Genomic DNA, 16,798 nt, shown 5'->3' on the forward strand with positions numbered 1-16,798 from the left:
AACTCCCACCCATACCTCTACCCCAGAAGCAGCTGTCACCCTGAAAAGAAAAATTGTTAATGAAAACAACATATACAGTGATTGAGACATCGAAGTGAAGAGTCCCTTCTTGGTGAAGGATAAATCAATAACGGCCAGTGTGATTGAAACGTTCATAAAGAAGATACAGAGAAGCAAATATAGCAGAAAAACAAAGCAAGTAAACATGCAAAGCAGTTCCCTTATGGCGGAGCCCTGCGCAATTAAAGAATCAAATCATGGGGCTTCGAGAGAGGTCTTTCTCTGTGTGGAGGGCAGCAGGCATTGACGATGATAAATCTGGATGATTGTCCCATTCCTCCCCAATAGAAGCTAGATTGGACTGCAGTGTAGATGGTGATCGGGGTCGCCCCTGGGGGGATTGTGAATGAGATTTGGAACAAGCGGCTGGATATTTCCTCCGCGATCAAGTGTGCTGGCTGCATGGCTTGAGAATCATCAAGGGTCCTTTTGAATCTGCAAAACCAGACTGACGAGACAAGGAAGCGGTGTGTCTGCGTAGTAAGTGATCGCCTGTGAGCCACTGCCAAGCGGATTCCGGAATATCAAAAAAGTGTGATTTGTTAGCGTGGATTACTCTGAATCTAGCAGGGAACAATAAGCGATATTGGAGACCCATTGCCCTCAGTTTCTGCTGTAGGAGCGTCGTCTTTGCTGCACCTGCCGGGTGTAGTCGGGGAAGAGAAGAACCTTACCATCTCCACACTGTAGCTCCAATCGTAAACGAGCGTCTCCAAGGATATTATCCCTATCTCTATAATTAAGGATGTGAGCGATCATTGGCCTGGGAGAGGCTCCTGGAGGAGACTTGGGGGTCAGCGCTCAATGGGCCCTTTCTATAGCAAACCAGGATTATAAATGTTCAGAGTGCATCCAGGATTCGATCTATTGTTCTAAAAAAAGTCTGTGACCCGCTGAGGTTCGGTACACTCTGTACCTTTAGGAATGCCAAACTCTCTCTCTCTCTCTCTCTCCGGCGTACGTATGAAGTTATGTTGTGTCGGCAAGTAGATTAGAGACCAGGGTTTTAAGAGTGGCAACTTCATCTTTAACTGAGGAGATTTGAGATTCAGCTTCCGTGATGTGTGCTGGGGCATTTATAGGATCCTGGCAAAGCAATGCCACATTCATTCTCACCTTTCCAATTTTCATCTCAAGGGCATCCTGTGATATCTGGATGGCTTGAAGGATGGTAGAGAGTTCGCTGGATGAAGAAGCAGATTTATCTCCCTTGGTAGGTCCAGGTTGTCCGCTGGTGGGCCCAGTAGTATACTGTTCTATGTTCGTTTGCGATGTCGCAGAATGCGTGGGCTTATCCTTGCCCATGGTGGCGTGATTGCTGGTTGTCTAGGTTCCACAGCGAGAAAGGATCGCTTGCCATGAAATTGCAGCAGCACAAGCAGTACCTAAAACGAGTTTAAAAAAAAAAAAAAAGAAGACCTGCATAGAACATAAGATCTTCTTTGGACCTGGCCCCAATTTTTGATGAGAACATTTAGGAAGCATACTCAGAGATAAATGTTACAGTCGCAGAACCAACTCCTCTCTGGGATCCCCAACTTCAAATATGAGAGACTTAGGTGCGGTAGAGGGTTACAGGGGCTTGGAACAAAATCCCCTATCTATACACTATTACAAAAAATCTGGAAAAAAATCAAACAACCTGACCATTCAACTTATCACTATCACTGTGATATCTCTGTATAGTGCCAAGAGACTTCTAGAGTCAGTCGTGCCAAGTGCCATGCATCAGGGATTACACTAAAACATTTTAGTGCCAATGTTTGCATCTCTGGACTAAAATGCATTAGTTATGCATATCACAGCTTGGGACCAATGATAATATGTGACAAGGCACTTCATTCATATAGGCAGCTAGGACGCTTCGGCTTGTTCTGCGCTGCTGGCTCAGCTGCAATTATCATCATGAGCTTCTCACTGACTCAGCTGGACTGGGAGGGGTGAACATTGTTGGCTAGTTAGGTGTCAAACAGTAAACTGCTTCCACAGTGTTTGCAGCCAATTAATTACTGGCCCAGCCTTCTCTGGGTTACATGGATCTGGCGCCTAGTCAGGACTTTTCTGACCAGTGGCCATGGCAGTGTGAGCAGGATGACAGTCTGTCTGGGATTTCACCAGGGCCTGCCCGTCAGTGTGAGAGAAAGGCCTGCAGTGTTGTACTCAGGGGAACACGACCGTTAAGATTAGCACATAGTCTGCATCGCGATGACTGCCCTGCACGGTCCCATTTCGAAGATGCTCTCTGCAGGGTCCGCCTGCCCTGGTAGACAATTCTGGTAGGCACAAGTGAGTCCAGCAGCAGAGCACTGATCTGAGTGGAATGGGGGCAGTGTCAGTGTGTGTGGGGAGCGAGCCGGACCAAAGACCTGGCTAAAAGGGACATAACAATGTCACTATTTTTGTTGATCTTTCACCTTTAGGTAACTGCAAATAAAATAACACACACCCCTTAAATTGAAGATAAATGCAAGAGCAAGTAATCGGTGAAAAATGCACTGAGGTTATGAACCCTCATTGGGTAATTCAGGGACTGCATATGCCTGTGTGAGTGTAACCTGAGAGAAATTGAATTGAATCCTGGTTGGCGCAGTCGGGTGTGGGCATTTATGGTGCTAGGAGTTCCCAGATTGGGCTGAAAAAGCACTGTGAATGTGCAAGCCATTAATTCAAAATTGTGTTAGGCAAACTGTGTCACTCCAAGTGTCATATCTGGCTGTAGAATGTTACCCATAAGAACACCTAATCCATGGAAATGCCACACATAAGCAATCTATTAACTTGCCAGCTATGTAAAGCATATGCTGTGCTTTGCAAATATCCATAAACGAAATAAATAAATATGATTGGGACATTATTTGCTTAATCATTAACACAAAGAACATCTTCTTTATTTGATCCATTTGACTGATGATATTTTTGTGTGTGATAGGTCCTTCAAATTTACAGACTACAGTTTTGAATTAGAGCAGCTAGTTTTAGGAGTCACCAGGCTTTGAGCCTTCATGAATGGGACTACAAACCACTGTGTGAAAGAGACATATGTGAATCCAGAGGAGGAAATAAGTTGGCTCAAAAAGAGTTTATCCATTTTAACAGACTTTCTATACACTTAAAGCTAACATTATGAGAAATTACATTTGCGTCAAAAATCTATTAAAATTATATTTTTAAAAAGTGCTCATATGGAAGCAAAGCCCGAGAAAAGAGACAACTGTAAAACAGATGCAAAGATTAGCTCAAAGTGAATAGAGCTATGATCTGTCAAAAATTGGCATTAGTGTTGTCAGTTTCAACTCAAAGTACTCCACTGAAGAAATAATGTAAATGTAAATCCAGTATTTGTAAAGCGCACAGCTACCCGTAGGCATCCCGGAGCTGGGGGCCGTCGGGAAGATTAAGTGAGCTATTGCCTAGAGTCACATGGTGCTGGGTTGACCTGCTGCCGGTGCCGGGGATCGAACCCTGATCCCCAGCGTCCGGCGTCAGTCGCCCTGGCCGGGCTGCGCCACACCTCTTCCCTATGATCACAAATATTTGGAGATTTCTGAGAATAAATAAATCGGAAAGACTTTGCCACGTGCAAGTCTGACTTCGCTGCTTATAGAAAAACATGCCCATGCGGACAGAATTATGTAGAACAAACTTCACAGAACGTTAAGTTCTCTTGGCAGGAACATAAATCTAATATTAGTAAAAATGATCAGCATTCACCCCTTGTGAGACATTTTGTTGGGAGAAGAAGCACATCGCCTTCAAAACACTGGAAGGTCTAGAGCTCTCATTTGCTTGGGAGCTTCTCCTTTAAAGTAAAGCATAATATGGGTAGATACCTGAAAGAGTTACCCTGCCTGTTGACTTGGGGAATTTGATGGTCTGAATTGCTGTGCTTAACTGGTCCACTAGGGGTTGATTCATGTCAGATTTTCAGGACAGACCCATATGATAAATTTATATACCCCAAATTAAAAAGTTAGGCAGGCAACCCTGAAAATCTGGCATGGTTTATAGCACCCGGCGAAACAATGTTAAATTGCTTTACTATAATTTAATCTTCCCTCTTTTACTTTTTATTCTGTATTTTTTGTTCCGTTTGATTTTTTTTGTGGGATATGGTATGTTTATGAATAACTATCAAAATTAATATATCACGATATTATTTAATGAGTCACTTACAGCTTCCATCTATGAGGTCTTGAGCAATATATGTGGGTGAAACAAAAACCACTGCAGAAAGTGCCTTTAAAAATAAGTAATACTTTCAATAAAAGATGGAGGGAAGCCTTCCACAGGAAGATTCCTTAAAAAGAACGGAGGCCATTCAGTGTTCGACTCTCACCCTCTCGAGTATACCAATTTATAGAGTGAGACTGAGTCAGTGCAAACTAAATTGAAAACATTTCAGGTGGAGCTTATCATTGTGCTTCCAAGTACTAATATTTTGCTTGAAATGTTCCTTTTTACATTTGATTACTCTATTATTTTCTTTTTGGAACAGAAAATTAAATGACAGTTGTCAATAGGTAAACGTGCATCAGATAAGTTGCTGATAGGTATTAGTGATATTTTCTAGAGTGTGTGACCTTTTGCACGCTGTGGGAAGAGCGGGAGCTTTTTCTTCACCGTGGCGTGCGGTGGTTTCTATAGCGTTTCTCAAACGTGAAGGCAACTGAAGGACGGCGGCATTTCCACGCCTAAGGAAACACAGGAGCAGTGACCTCGCCGTGGCGTCCAGTACGAGCGAGCTACTCGGTGTGGTCTCATTAACCGGGCGGAGCGGCCAGGGAAAAGGCCAACAGCAGAGTTCGGTGTTGGACATTTATAGCAGTTTTTTTTCTCCCTTTACGGACTGGTGGTATAACGGAGCACAATACACTGTATCCAGTCTGACGAGGGAGAGCGGCTTCTAGGAGTCAAAGAGTAAAGGAGCGTCCAGGAGAGCAGAGGGACGCACTGGCTGCTGTGAAGAGCTCCAGCTTGCTCGAGGCAGATCTGAGTGAGCAGTTTTTTTTTTTATCAGCTCTGTGTCAAGGAGAGTTACAGCGCCAGAACGGTTTTTTCAATAGCTATATCACAATAGATAATTGAGTTTGATAACTGCAGCATTAAATGGCAAAATTAAAGGGCAGCACTACCAAAATGAGGAAACCGCTAAAATTGGTGGCCGCAGACGCCAAAATGGACGCAGCAGCTGCGAAGACCAAAAAACGCCTTGTTCAAGCCAAACTCAGTCAGGCAGTAGCAAAAGCTGGAAACAAACGCTTTGTGGTGAGTTAAGCTCCAGTTCCGAAGGTTCAGAGACTGATACTTCCAAAAATCAGCTGATGGTGGAAGACCTAAACGAGACAAGCTTAACAAAGACCACAGAGCCGGCGAGAAAAGACAAGGAAAACACCACTGTGCAAGAGGCTCTTGTAAGTGAAAAAAACCAAGAATTAAAAAATTCCAGAGATTTTCCGCTTTTTGTCAAAAAGAATCTTCTACCTCTATCTCCTCAAGTATCTTTTAAGTCCAGCCAAGGTTTACCAGGCGTTCCTACTGCCGAGTTATTAGTAAGTACAGCACCGCTACCTAATCTACCGTATCCCCCATCTCCTTCCTCTATATCTATTCCATCTCCGCCAGCATCTTTTTTCCCCGACTGAAGGGTTAACTCAAGTCTCGATAATAGAAGATTCATTGTCTGATAAAGGTGGCTGGCTCTCATTCAAACCAGTCCACGGGCTGTGGTTGCTCAGCCGTCACAGTCCTCTAACAGTAAAACTCCAAATCTACACCAGCGTGAGGGATCTCTTAAGGTGCAGGCTCAGCCGCAGATACGGAAACAGACACAAAAAACCCCATTAACTCTGACTATGGTGAAGGCTCCACCTGCTCTAACAGTGGAGAAGATCCAAGACAACGGCAGTACAGAGCAAGCAGAGCTGCCAGTGTCAAAAGGTAAACGAGGGGCTTAGCCAGGAACGGAGGAACTTGACGCAGGAAATCAAAACAATATCACCAATACACGTCAGATTGACATCAAAACCATGCTTAATTTAATACTTGAAGAGACTCAAGACATGAAGAAATCTCAAGAAGTTAAGATAGCGGCGCTTCATATACATCTGGGGAAAATTGAAGAGGCGGTGGCAAGCTTTCCCATAAGAATTCAGGAAGCTGAATCAAGGTTATCACATCTAGAGGATCAAATGAACGCCATGCTCCAGCAAGTAAATTCAGCTGCTCATGATAAAATAAATTTGGAAAATAAAATTGAAGAACTTGAAAATCCTTTATGCTGTGCAAACCTGCGAATTGTGGGGGTCCCGGAGGGGTCCGAAGGAGCCCATACGCTTCAATGGGTGGAGACATTTCTAAAGCAAAAAGTGATTCCAGAGTTCTCGGGGGATCTAACAGGGACCCGGGCATATCGTGTTCCAGCCCATCTTCCATCAAATATGAAGTTCCCTTGCACAATTTTAGTCAATTTCGCGGACTTTCGTGTCAAGAAGAAGATATTGACTAAAGCAATTCAGTTCTACATCAACGACGGGACTAAATGTAGAATTTTTGCGGACATGTCTGTTGTAGCTGCATGAAGACGCAAGGAGTTTGTAAAATAACTATATCTTTTTAAAGCTCATGGAGCTCAAGCCTCCATTGCGCAGCAGTCCAAACTAAAAGTTCTAGTACAGGGGAAGTTTCATATGTGTACACAAATTGAGGAGGCACAGGAATTGTTGAAAGTAATTTCAGTAGGGAAGTAATCTTATATTGCTCTTTTCTTATCTCCTTTTCTGGGTTGGGACTTGGGATGTGTTTTTTCTTCTCCATTTTGAGGGGGGGGGGGGTAGGTTACCCCAGGTGCAGTACCAGGGCACCACTTAGTTAGAGCAGGGAGGGGGAAATGCGGATAGCGGGGCAGGCCACATTTCTAAGGGGAAGGGGAAGCCTTGGGGTGGGAGCCCATGGTTCGAGGTTGGGGGATGGGGCAAATAAAAATGAGCAGTAGCAAACAGAGTAATGAAGCATGGAGTAGAAATTTTGAATTTAACAATTGTTGTCCTTTATCTGAAGAATGAGTAAAACTAGAAAATGCGGGATTGTTTCATTAACCCCTTCCCCGCTCATGACGGAACCGTTCCGTCATGAGCCACGGTTGCCGTGTGCTCATGACGGAACGGTTCCGTCATGACACGACCGTTGGCGGCCGCTCCGCCTACGCGGCACTGTTTCCCCGCCTGTGCGGGGGGACAACGCAAATGGGCGGAGTCATGACGGAACCGTTCCGTCATGAGCACAGCTCAACCGTGGCTCATGACGGAGAGGCTCCGTCATGAGCACAGGCCCACCGCGCTGCCCCCCTGCCCCCCCCAGCGCTGCAGCGGAATGTCCGCAGCAGCGGAGGGGTTAAATGTTATTGAATGGACAAAAATATGGAGGTTTAATCAGGTGGCTCGTTACTTTAAAACCACAAATCCTTTTTATCCAAGAAACCCATTTGAAAACCAACTCACCAAAATTATTTATACCGGGTATGTTTTCTAGAACTTTTTTTGCTTCGGCGGGGGTGGCAGTGAGAGGGGTCGCAATCTACTTTTCACGCGAATTAGACTGGGAATTTTTACAAGAACAACGGGATCCCCAAGGGAGGTGGATCTGGGTCCAGGTTAAAATTAATAATCACGTTCTCAACTTTATCAACTACTATGGCCCTATAACAGATTAGTCATCCACACTACTGACTATTCATAGGCTTTTGATAGGGGTCCCTGGCCAAATCGTGTTTGGGGGTGATTTTAATTATATACAGGACCTCAAAACCGATACTTCAAACAGGAATAAGAAACAACTGAAACCCAAGACAAAAAAAGTGTTAGATGCTGTGACTGAAGACCTTCAGTTAATTGATGCATGGCGATTGCTAAATCAGAATGCCCGGGAATACACTTGCCGTTCCCGCCAATATCAGACAGCTTCACGTATCGATTTTCTACTGATTTCATGGTCTTTGGTCCTCAAGGTTGCAGCAATAGGTGTAAATGCTTTCTCTGATCACTCTTATGTCCAGGCCGATTTAGAAATTGGGGTTCAGAGGAGGAGTAGGTCCAGGTGGCAGATGGACCGTCTTCTTCTTCAAGATCCTTTGTGGCTTGAACTGTTTAGGGAGTGGATTTTAGAATAGTTTAATATTAATGAAGGAACGGCGGATAATTTCTCCGTTTGGGGTAGCTTTAAAGCTGCGGCCAGATGATTGCAGTATCAGTGGGAAAAGCTAGGGAACGACTAGAAAAAATTGAAGAGCTCCAGCGTTCTCTCGAAAGTGCTTCGAAATCGCTAACTACTTCATCACGGGGTCAGTGGGAAGAGGCAAAGAAGGCATTGAGAGACTATTTTGTTCTTGAAGAAATTAATAGTTCTCAGACCTACTTACAAAAGGATTACGAAGAAAGTCAAATGGTGGGGAAAATGCTGGCCTGGTCAACAAGGGCTAGACAGGAATCAGCCTGTATTCTGGAAATAATAGATCCAAAAACGAATCTTACGGTAACTGATAGAGTTGATATTGCTCGGGTCTTTGTTGAGCATTACCAACAATTCTATACTACGAAATATACGACCAGCATGGACGCGATCCATTAATATTTTACCCCAGTACAATTACCTAAGATATCGCAGAATGTCGCTACTCAGCTACAAAATGAAATTACTGGACCAGAGATTTCGGCAGTTATAAAATCATTGGCAGGGGCAAAAGCTTGCGGGAAAGATGGAATTCCTATCGAATTTTATTTTAAAAAATCCAAAGAGCTGACCCCATTTCTGAAGAAACTAATTATATCAAAGCTGGTGGTTCGGTTTTCTCGGAGTTCAAGAGGGCAATTGTAGTCAGCTTTACAATAAAGGCTTTACCACCAAATAATGTGAACTCATTCTGACCGATTAGCCTCTTAAACGTCGACTATAAAATTATGATGAAGATCTGGGCACAGCGTTTTACTCCTCTGGTTAAGGAAGTAATCCCTACCGATCAAACAGGTTTTGTAGCCGGGCGAACTATGTCATCAAATACAGGCTATGTGAAACAAGCCTTCGATTATTTTAACGTTAATAAGACACCAGCCTGCATAATGATGGTCGATGCAGAAAAAGCCTTTGATTTAGTTAATTGGGTGGCTTAGCACTGCCGAATATTCGTTTATATTACGAATCTGCATTTTTTGATTTCACAGCTTGCTTACTATCTAAAACTAAACGGAGAGACAATTTTTTTTTATAAACAAGATGATCCAAGAAGTCGGAACTCAAATCCCCACATTCCTTAAAACTTCTAAACGTCCAAAAAAAACAAGGTATAAAACGTTTTTGGACTTTTCTAATAGACTTTGTTCTGCTTTTAAACAGAGTGGATTTTCTGGTTTTTACTCCTTAAATCTAAATGAGTGTAGAGAGCTGGACCTCCATTTTCATTCAACCCAGTTGAAAACTTGGCATGATTCTGGCTTGGGGGTAATCAGTTGTTTATCATTCAGGGGAGGATGATTACCTGGGAAGAAGTTCAGGCCAGATGCTATGGCCGGAACAAGCCTGCATTCTTTGAATTTATTCAAATAGTTCATTTCTTTAAGAAACATAATTTTATACTTAATAGTTCCCCCTCTATGGCAGCCATCGCCTTGTATACCTCCAATTTGAGTGGGGTTGGCAATTGGTATCGCTTATTGCGAACACAAGACGAATCTCCTCTGGTCTTAAAGTTTTTGGAGAAAGTAGCTTCTGAAACCCAATGTGTTTTTTCCTATCAAGATTGGCAAACAATATCTAGCATAGGAAATAAGACTCTTAAAGCTGCCAATTTTAAAAGAATGGCTTTTATTTCTCACTGGATGGCCAACTACACTCCAAAGGCTCAAAGTAAAATGAATCCAGAGGTGGAAAATAGGTGTTTTCGCTGTTGCACCCCATCGGAAGGGGGTTGGAGGCATATATTTTTCTCGTGTCCTAAACTGGGAGTGTTTTGGTAGAAAATATTTAGGTATTTTAGCCAGGCGATTCAAAAACAGTTTGATCCAATAGCAGAAGCAGTCCTGTTTGGTATTACTAGTAGGGAGGCCTTACTGTCGAAAGCTGAGGGGCTTTTTCTTGCTATCTCAATGTTGGTTGCTCGTTCTTTAATTTTACAAAATTGGAGATCATTGGAAGTACCTGTGTTTGAGAAATGGTTAAATAAAATGTTACGTACAAAATAATTCGAAGAAACTTATGCTAAACGAACGGGGGCAACTAAAAAAATTTCTCGAATTTGGAAATATCTTGTTAAATGGAGGCACGATAAAAATTCTGTTTAGTTTACGATTCTATATCGAGGTTTTAAAAAACGTCTTGAATTTTGCTTAACAAGCTGTGAAATGGGACATGTTAATTAATTATTTTTTTGGGCGGTCTGTATGGGCCACCATTCTCTCTTCTTTTTCATGGATTGTTGTAATGTTCTAACATGGTATGTCTTTTCTGAATGCTCTGCTCAATAAAAAAAAAAAAGAATTTATTTGCTGAGTAGGTTGTTAAATGTGCATTTGATCATACAGTTGGATTTCCTTGATGAAACAAGCATTTGCAATGCAATAGGTCTCGCATTATAAAAGTGTGAGCAGTTGGCATTGCTAATAATGATGCAACATTAGCTATTGGCATTGTAAATGATGCCATTTATTTAGATAAAAAAGGCATTGTCATGAACAATGACAATAGCTGAAACTTTTGCAAATGCGAGACCTATTGCATTGCAAATGCTTGTTTCAGTACTGTAGGCTTTTTAAAAGTTTTAGTCACTACTCAAAATGAAATCCATTTTATCAGCGTTGCCAGTGCTCCTTTATGTTTAATGCCCTAAATGAAACACAATGTTCTAAGCAGATTGCTAAACAGCATCTCCAGCCCCGATCACAATGTCTCACTTCATGCTGGACAGTGGGCACCCTGTTTTTATGCAGCGCCAAGACGGGGTGAAGTAATGCACAGACTGAGGTCTGTCAGCCTCCGAGGCTCAAAGCATTCCTTGCAACAGTCCGCTGTGTCAAGGTATTGCCATGTGTACAGCACACACTCTGCAACAGCAAGTGGTTCCAAAGTTGGGGGTGACTTCCCAAACTTTCCCGAGGTGTTCATCGTGTTTGGTGACAGCGTATTTATGCTGACAGCCAAAAAACTGTTTGTGGTTGTGTGTGTGTGTGTGTGGTTGTGTGTGTGGTTGTATGTGTTGTGTGTGTCTGTGGTTGTGTGTGTGGTTGTGTGTGTGTGTGTGGTTGTGTGTGTGTGAGTGGTTGTGTTTGTGGTTTTGTGTGTGTGTGTATGGTTGTGTGTGTGGTTGTGGGGATTGGGGAGGGCAGAGGTAGGAAAGGAGAATGGAAGGAGGAAAGAAGAGGAAAGGGGATGTAAAATTAGTGAGAAGTGTGCCAGGAAGGCAAAGAGAGAGATAAAGAGAACATGAGGTTCAGTGGGGATAAAATGAGAAGAGAAAGTGAAGGGGAAGTGAAGTGAGGACAGCAGTAGGAGGTGTCGGATTTAGGAGGGGACTAGATAGGGGGAAGGAGAGTGGGGGCATACTAGAGGAGATTAAATTGGATCTAAAGATGATAGAAGGGCGGGGGAGACGAGTGAACATCGATGGAAAAAGAGGAAGATGGAGGGTGGAGACCTAAAAGGTGATAAGATGAGGCAGGATCGGGAGGGGCGAGTACAGAAAGAGCAGAAGCTGTGGAAGGAGAGAAAAGAAAATAGAAATGGAGAAGCATGGGGAGGAGGCAGGAAAGAGATGGGGAGGTGAGAGAATAAAGAGTGGGAGAGAAGGACCAGGAGAAAAGGATGGAAGGTGGAGAGAAGAGGGGGGAGTGGCTGAGGTAAGGGTGAGGATGTAGGTGGAAGAAAGAAACTAAAAAGAGATGGGAGTGGAATGAGACTAGAGGAGAGGGAGGCTGGAGAAGAGAGGGGCAAGAAATAGATAAGGAGGACGGGGGGAAGTGAGGCCAGAGGAGAGGGAGGCTAGAGAGGGGGCAAGAAAGAGATGAGAGGGGTGGGGGAGGGGTAGCGAGGCCAGAGGAGAGGGGACTGGAGAGGAGGGAGGCAAGAAAGATGTGGAGGGAAGCGAGGCCAGAGGGGAGGGAGGTTGTAGAGGGGGCAAGAAAGAGATGGGGAGGGGGGAGGCCAGAGGGGAGGGAGGCTGGAGAGGAGAAGGGCAAGAAAGAGAGATGGGGAGGAAGTGAGGCCAGAGGAGAGGGAGGCTGGAGAGGGGGCAAGAAAGAGATGGGGAGGGGGGGGGGGGAGGCCAGTGGGGAGGCAGGCTGGAGAGGAGAGGGGCAAGAAAGAGAGATGGGGGAAGTGAGGCCAGAGGAGAGGTAGGCTGGAGAGGGGGCAAGAAAGAGATGGGGAGGGGGGGGAGGCCAGAGGGGAGGGAGGCTGGAGGGGGGCAAGAAAGAGATGAGGAGGTTGGGGGGGGTTAGCGAGGCCAGATGAGCTGTGAAGCATCCAGACTGTCCTGAAGGAGATAAGGTGCGAGGTCAGGTGAGACCAGAAAGAGTTGAGAAGGGAGGATGGAGAGGGGGGAGAGTAGATGAATATGTGGCGGTGGGGACGGAAAGCTTGCTAGAAGCGAGCAGGGAGAGAATAAAAGAGGTGTGGAGAAGAGAAGGGTTTTACACAGGTAGAGGGTAGAAGGACGCTGCAAGGCAAGAAAAGAACATCGGAAGATGAGAAAGAGGGGTGAGGGAGAATAGAAGGAGATGAGGACAGATAAGCAGAGGGAGAGAAAATAAGGGCAATGAGGCGAGAGTGGAGAAGATAACGAGATACAGATGAGACAATGGCAGTGGAGACGAAAACAATGAGATACGGATGAGACGGAGGCTGGAGAAGTGAAGGGCGTGGAGGGCGGGAGAAGGGTGGGGGAGCGAGCATAGGAAAAGGGAGAGAAAAGGCTTCTGAGGGAATAGTGGAGAGGAGAAGAGGAAGACCGTGAGGCGCAGAGGGAAGAGGTGAAAGAATGAAATGTGGAAGCGTAATAAGGGAAGAAAAGAAAGTGAGGGAGGGGGCTCAAGGGTGGGATATTGTAAGAAATGGGTGGCAAAGAGAAGTGATGGGAAGGAAGAAAGTAGAGGAGAGAACATTAAAAGAGAGTGCTGCTCTAGAGGGAACACGAGGAAAGGGAGTACAGGGCATGAAAAGAGTGTGTGCACACTTAAGAGTGTGCACCTGAAGATGCGTAAAGGTGGTGAGAGGGAGCAAAGGGAGAGCTGGGGAAGTAATGATTTGGAAGAAGTGAGACGTAGACTGAGATGGGGTAGAGGAGTAGGTGCAATGGCATGGTATAATGAGGGGGAGTGACGTAGGAGAGAAGGAGCGTGAGAGAGGTTAAGAGAGGGACGTGTGGTGGTGTGCATCAGGAGGTACTGGGACAAAGGCAGTCAGAGAACGAGGGAAATGAGACAGACCACGTGTAGAAAGAGACAGCAAAGTGGGGAGGATGGTTATAGGATTAGAGGCGGCGCAGGTAGAAATGTGGGAAAAGAGGTGAGACGCGGAAGGACTGCATGGAGCACGCGGGAAGGAGGGGAGGAACAAGGGTGAGGGAGGAAGCACATAAGGTGGAAAGGGGTCAGGAGATAACGAAAAAGGAAGAACAAAAATGGAGGTTGGATGGGCAAAGGAAGTAAGAGGCGACACGCGAACTGGAATAAATAAAACTAAAGAGGAGGAAACTGAAGGAAACAAGCATTGGCCACGAAAGTCATCGCGATCACGAAAGCTGTGAAAGCGGAAGTGATCGCGATGACGTGCTAAAACACGCAAGGGATGCGCACGCAAGCGAGCGTGCTTGTTGCGCGTTCTAGAAAGCTGGCTAAAAAGCTGGGGGGAAAAATGCTGCGACAGCTTGCGTGCGCCCGCGCTCATGCACTGCAAGCTGTAGCCGGCGGTAGCATTTTTTGAAGCCCTCACTTAAGGTCTCGCCAGACCAGCACCCAAGCGCTGGGTCAGGCGAGACCTAAAAAGGGGCCCGGGAGGTCCTCAAAATCTATTGCCATGGGCCTAATGGTCACACCTGACTCCATGAGTTTTTTACTAAATTGAAAAAGTTGACAACCTTCTGTTCAACTTACAGACTTTAATGTATTTACTTAAAAGATCTATATTCTCAGTGGTCAGCAAGGTAGGAAAGGGACTCAAACAGGAACATTCTGTTACAATTCCCTCCTTTTGAGTAGAATGAAATAAGGTAACATTGCTGATAGTTTTGCAACTTGAACACTATTTTGTGTATAAATCTAAAGAGTTCTACCAACCACTGCAGAAGAATTGCTTTGTCCAGAGTCAATCAATCAGGAGTTTATATAGCTCAGCTACTCACCCGTAAGGGTTTCAAGGCGCTGAAGTGAATGGACTTCTCCCCCCAACCAAGATACAAAAGTATTCGACTTTGAGCAGGTCCATTTCTGGGTACCTTCATAGGTGGAATATCTCACTCAAATATGGTTTAGTATTTTCCAACAGAGTGTTGCACAGGTCCCCGGAAAGCAAAGCACAAACTGGGCAAGAGTGTTGGTGTTCTCAATTTGAATTTCCACCCAATGTTACTTCAATCTCTAAATCACACATTCTTCTAGAATGGGCTTGGATGGGGCAACAAGGAGACAAACACTTGTCCACCACAAAAAGAGACTCTTGGGCATCTGATATAATCGAATGGAGGCAGTGCTTGAAATGGAAAAATAAAAGTGCAGGTACTCTGCTTGTTTCTGAAAAGTACTGGTACTCTCTAATTAAAGGTATTGCATTTCTCCTGAGAAGTGCCGGTACTCTCCTCCTCAAAATAAAAAAAGTGCCGGTACTCCGTACCGGACAGTACCAGCCCATTTAAAGCACTGAATGGAGGTGCAGGGAAATTCTTCTACAAGGTACAAAAGAGTGCTGCCCAACCTGAATCTATTTGGTAGACATGAGTGGATGTAGTGTAGGCAATTATGTTTCCTGAGATCATACGGAACTGCAACAAAGAAGAAACGTTGATAGAAAGCCTGGGTCACATTCAAATAAACATAAAATCTTAAAAAGAAGACAAACAAAAGCCTGATGGACCTATGCCACAGACGGTCTACTTTAGACAAAAGATTAGACAGCAACTTGCTTTTGCACACCTTACACTGGTGGAGGATCTCTTTGTAGAGAAGAGAACTTTACTTTTAAGGGATAAGGCTGAGTACATTTTTCTGCACATTTGGTATCAAAAGTGAACAACTCGATAGTTGGAGTGCACTAAGTTGCCTTTCTGCCAGCCTACTCAAACTCCTACCTGAACAGCTTTGCCATTTATGAAGAAAATGACGCAGCTCCTTCCACATTTAGAGGTGACACCTTGACCTAATCAGGTTTCCACTTTCTTGATGAAGGCATATAGGGTAGTTCTGGAACAGGGTGTTCATATCAAGCCAAAATACTGAAACCATTTGTCTGTTGAAGCATCTCAAATTGTATCCCTGCACAAAGCTCCTGAAACCACACAAGAAAGTGAAGCAGCAAGCAGAGCAGACTAGGTTATCTTTCGAAGCTCAGAACATGATGTCCTCCTTCCACGCCTCCAGACCGGTCAAGCCAGTTTAAGAAAAGTGCGATTAAGGCTGAACCCTGCTTTTATTGCAGGAAGCACATCATCTCAGTAAGCCCTAAATAGACGCAAAATGGTCCACAATAGCATTTTATGTAGCAACTACGCATTCTAAGCAGTCTCAGAGGCACCTAGGAAGAGGAAAATTACTCTGACAGACTCCATCCAGATGACCTGCTTATAGGCCTGTCTCTCCTGGAGGAACAGGATGAAACAATAATTGCCCAAGAGGCTGACTTAGCCCACAATGTGAAAGCCTCGGAAGTAGTGGAAAATTCCTTAAAGAATGTACCCATTTTTGACGGCTTTAAATTGTATCACAGGAGAGTTTCAAGTATCCCCAGCAGGAACTACATTACTTAAAACATGTAGTAACAGTAGAACTATAGATGGAGATAATTTGAAAGTTAATAGTAAGCTCCTTCTCTACAGAGAAATATTCAATAAAAAATAATTAAAGACATGAGCACAGTGCCACATGCCTAGTCACTCTAGAGCAGTGAAAATGTCCTAAAGAAAATATCACACAGACCGGTCATTGGCACTATGGGTGCAGGATTAGAGCACTGCGGAGGACCTACCAGACCAAATGCCTCCTCATATGCTTTGGCAAAACATTTGGATTCCTCTTTGTAGCAGAGATGGACATTATAGTGACAATGAAAGTTGCCCTATGCATGAGCAAGAAGGACCTAAAATCTCATCAAAGATCTCTTCAGTCCCATTCAGCTAGGCACTATATGTAGATTTAGTCATTTGTACTGCCCGACTGAGATGAGTATTCCTAAATTGAAAGAAACTACAGTCCGAGTCGCAGCCATTTCTTGATATAAATGAATGATAAAAATCTGAAAGGATTGTGTGGAACAGAATATAGAGCACCCACATAAAAAAAAATTAGATCTATGTGAGTAAATATAATTTCCTAAAATAGGACAACTAGCTCACATTAACCAAAAAAGGTCACTGATAAAATAAAACCTCTACTACGCACACTGAAGAACACATCACTCACACTTATCTGAAGAATTATTTTAAAGATGATTCTCTCCCTTCAATATCAGAGTACACAGGCTATGATCAGTTCTCTTCTTTGGAGAGGGA

Source organism: Triturus cristatus, chromosome 8 (assembly GCF_964204655.1).
Source record: "Triturus cristatus chromosome 8, aTriCri1.1, whole genome shotgun sequence".
NCBI lineage: Eukaryota > Metazoa > Chordata > Amphibia > Caudata > Salamandridae > Triturus > Triturus cristatus.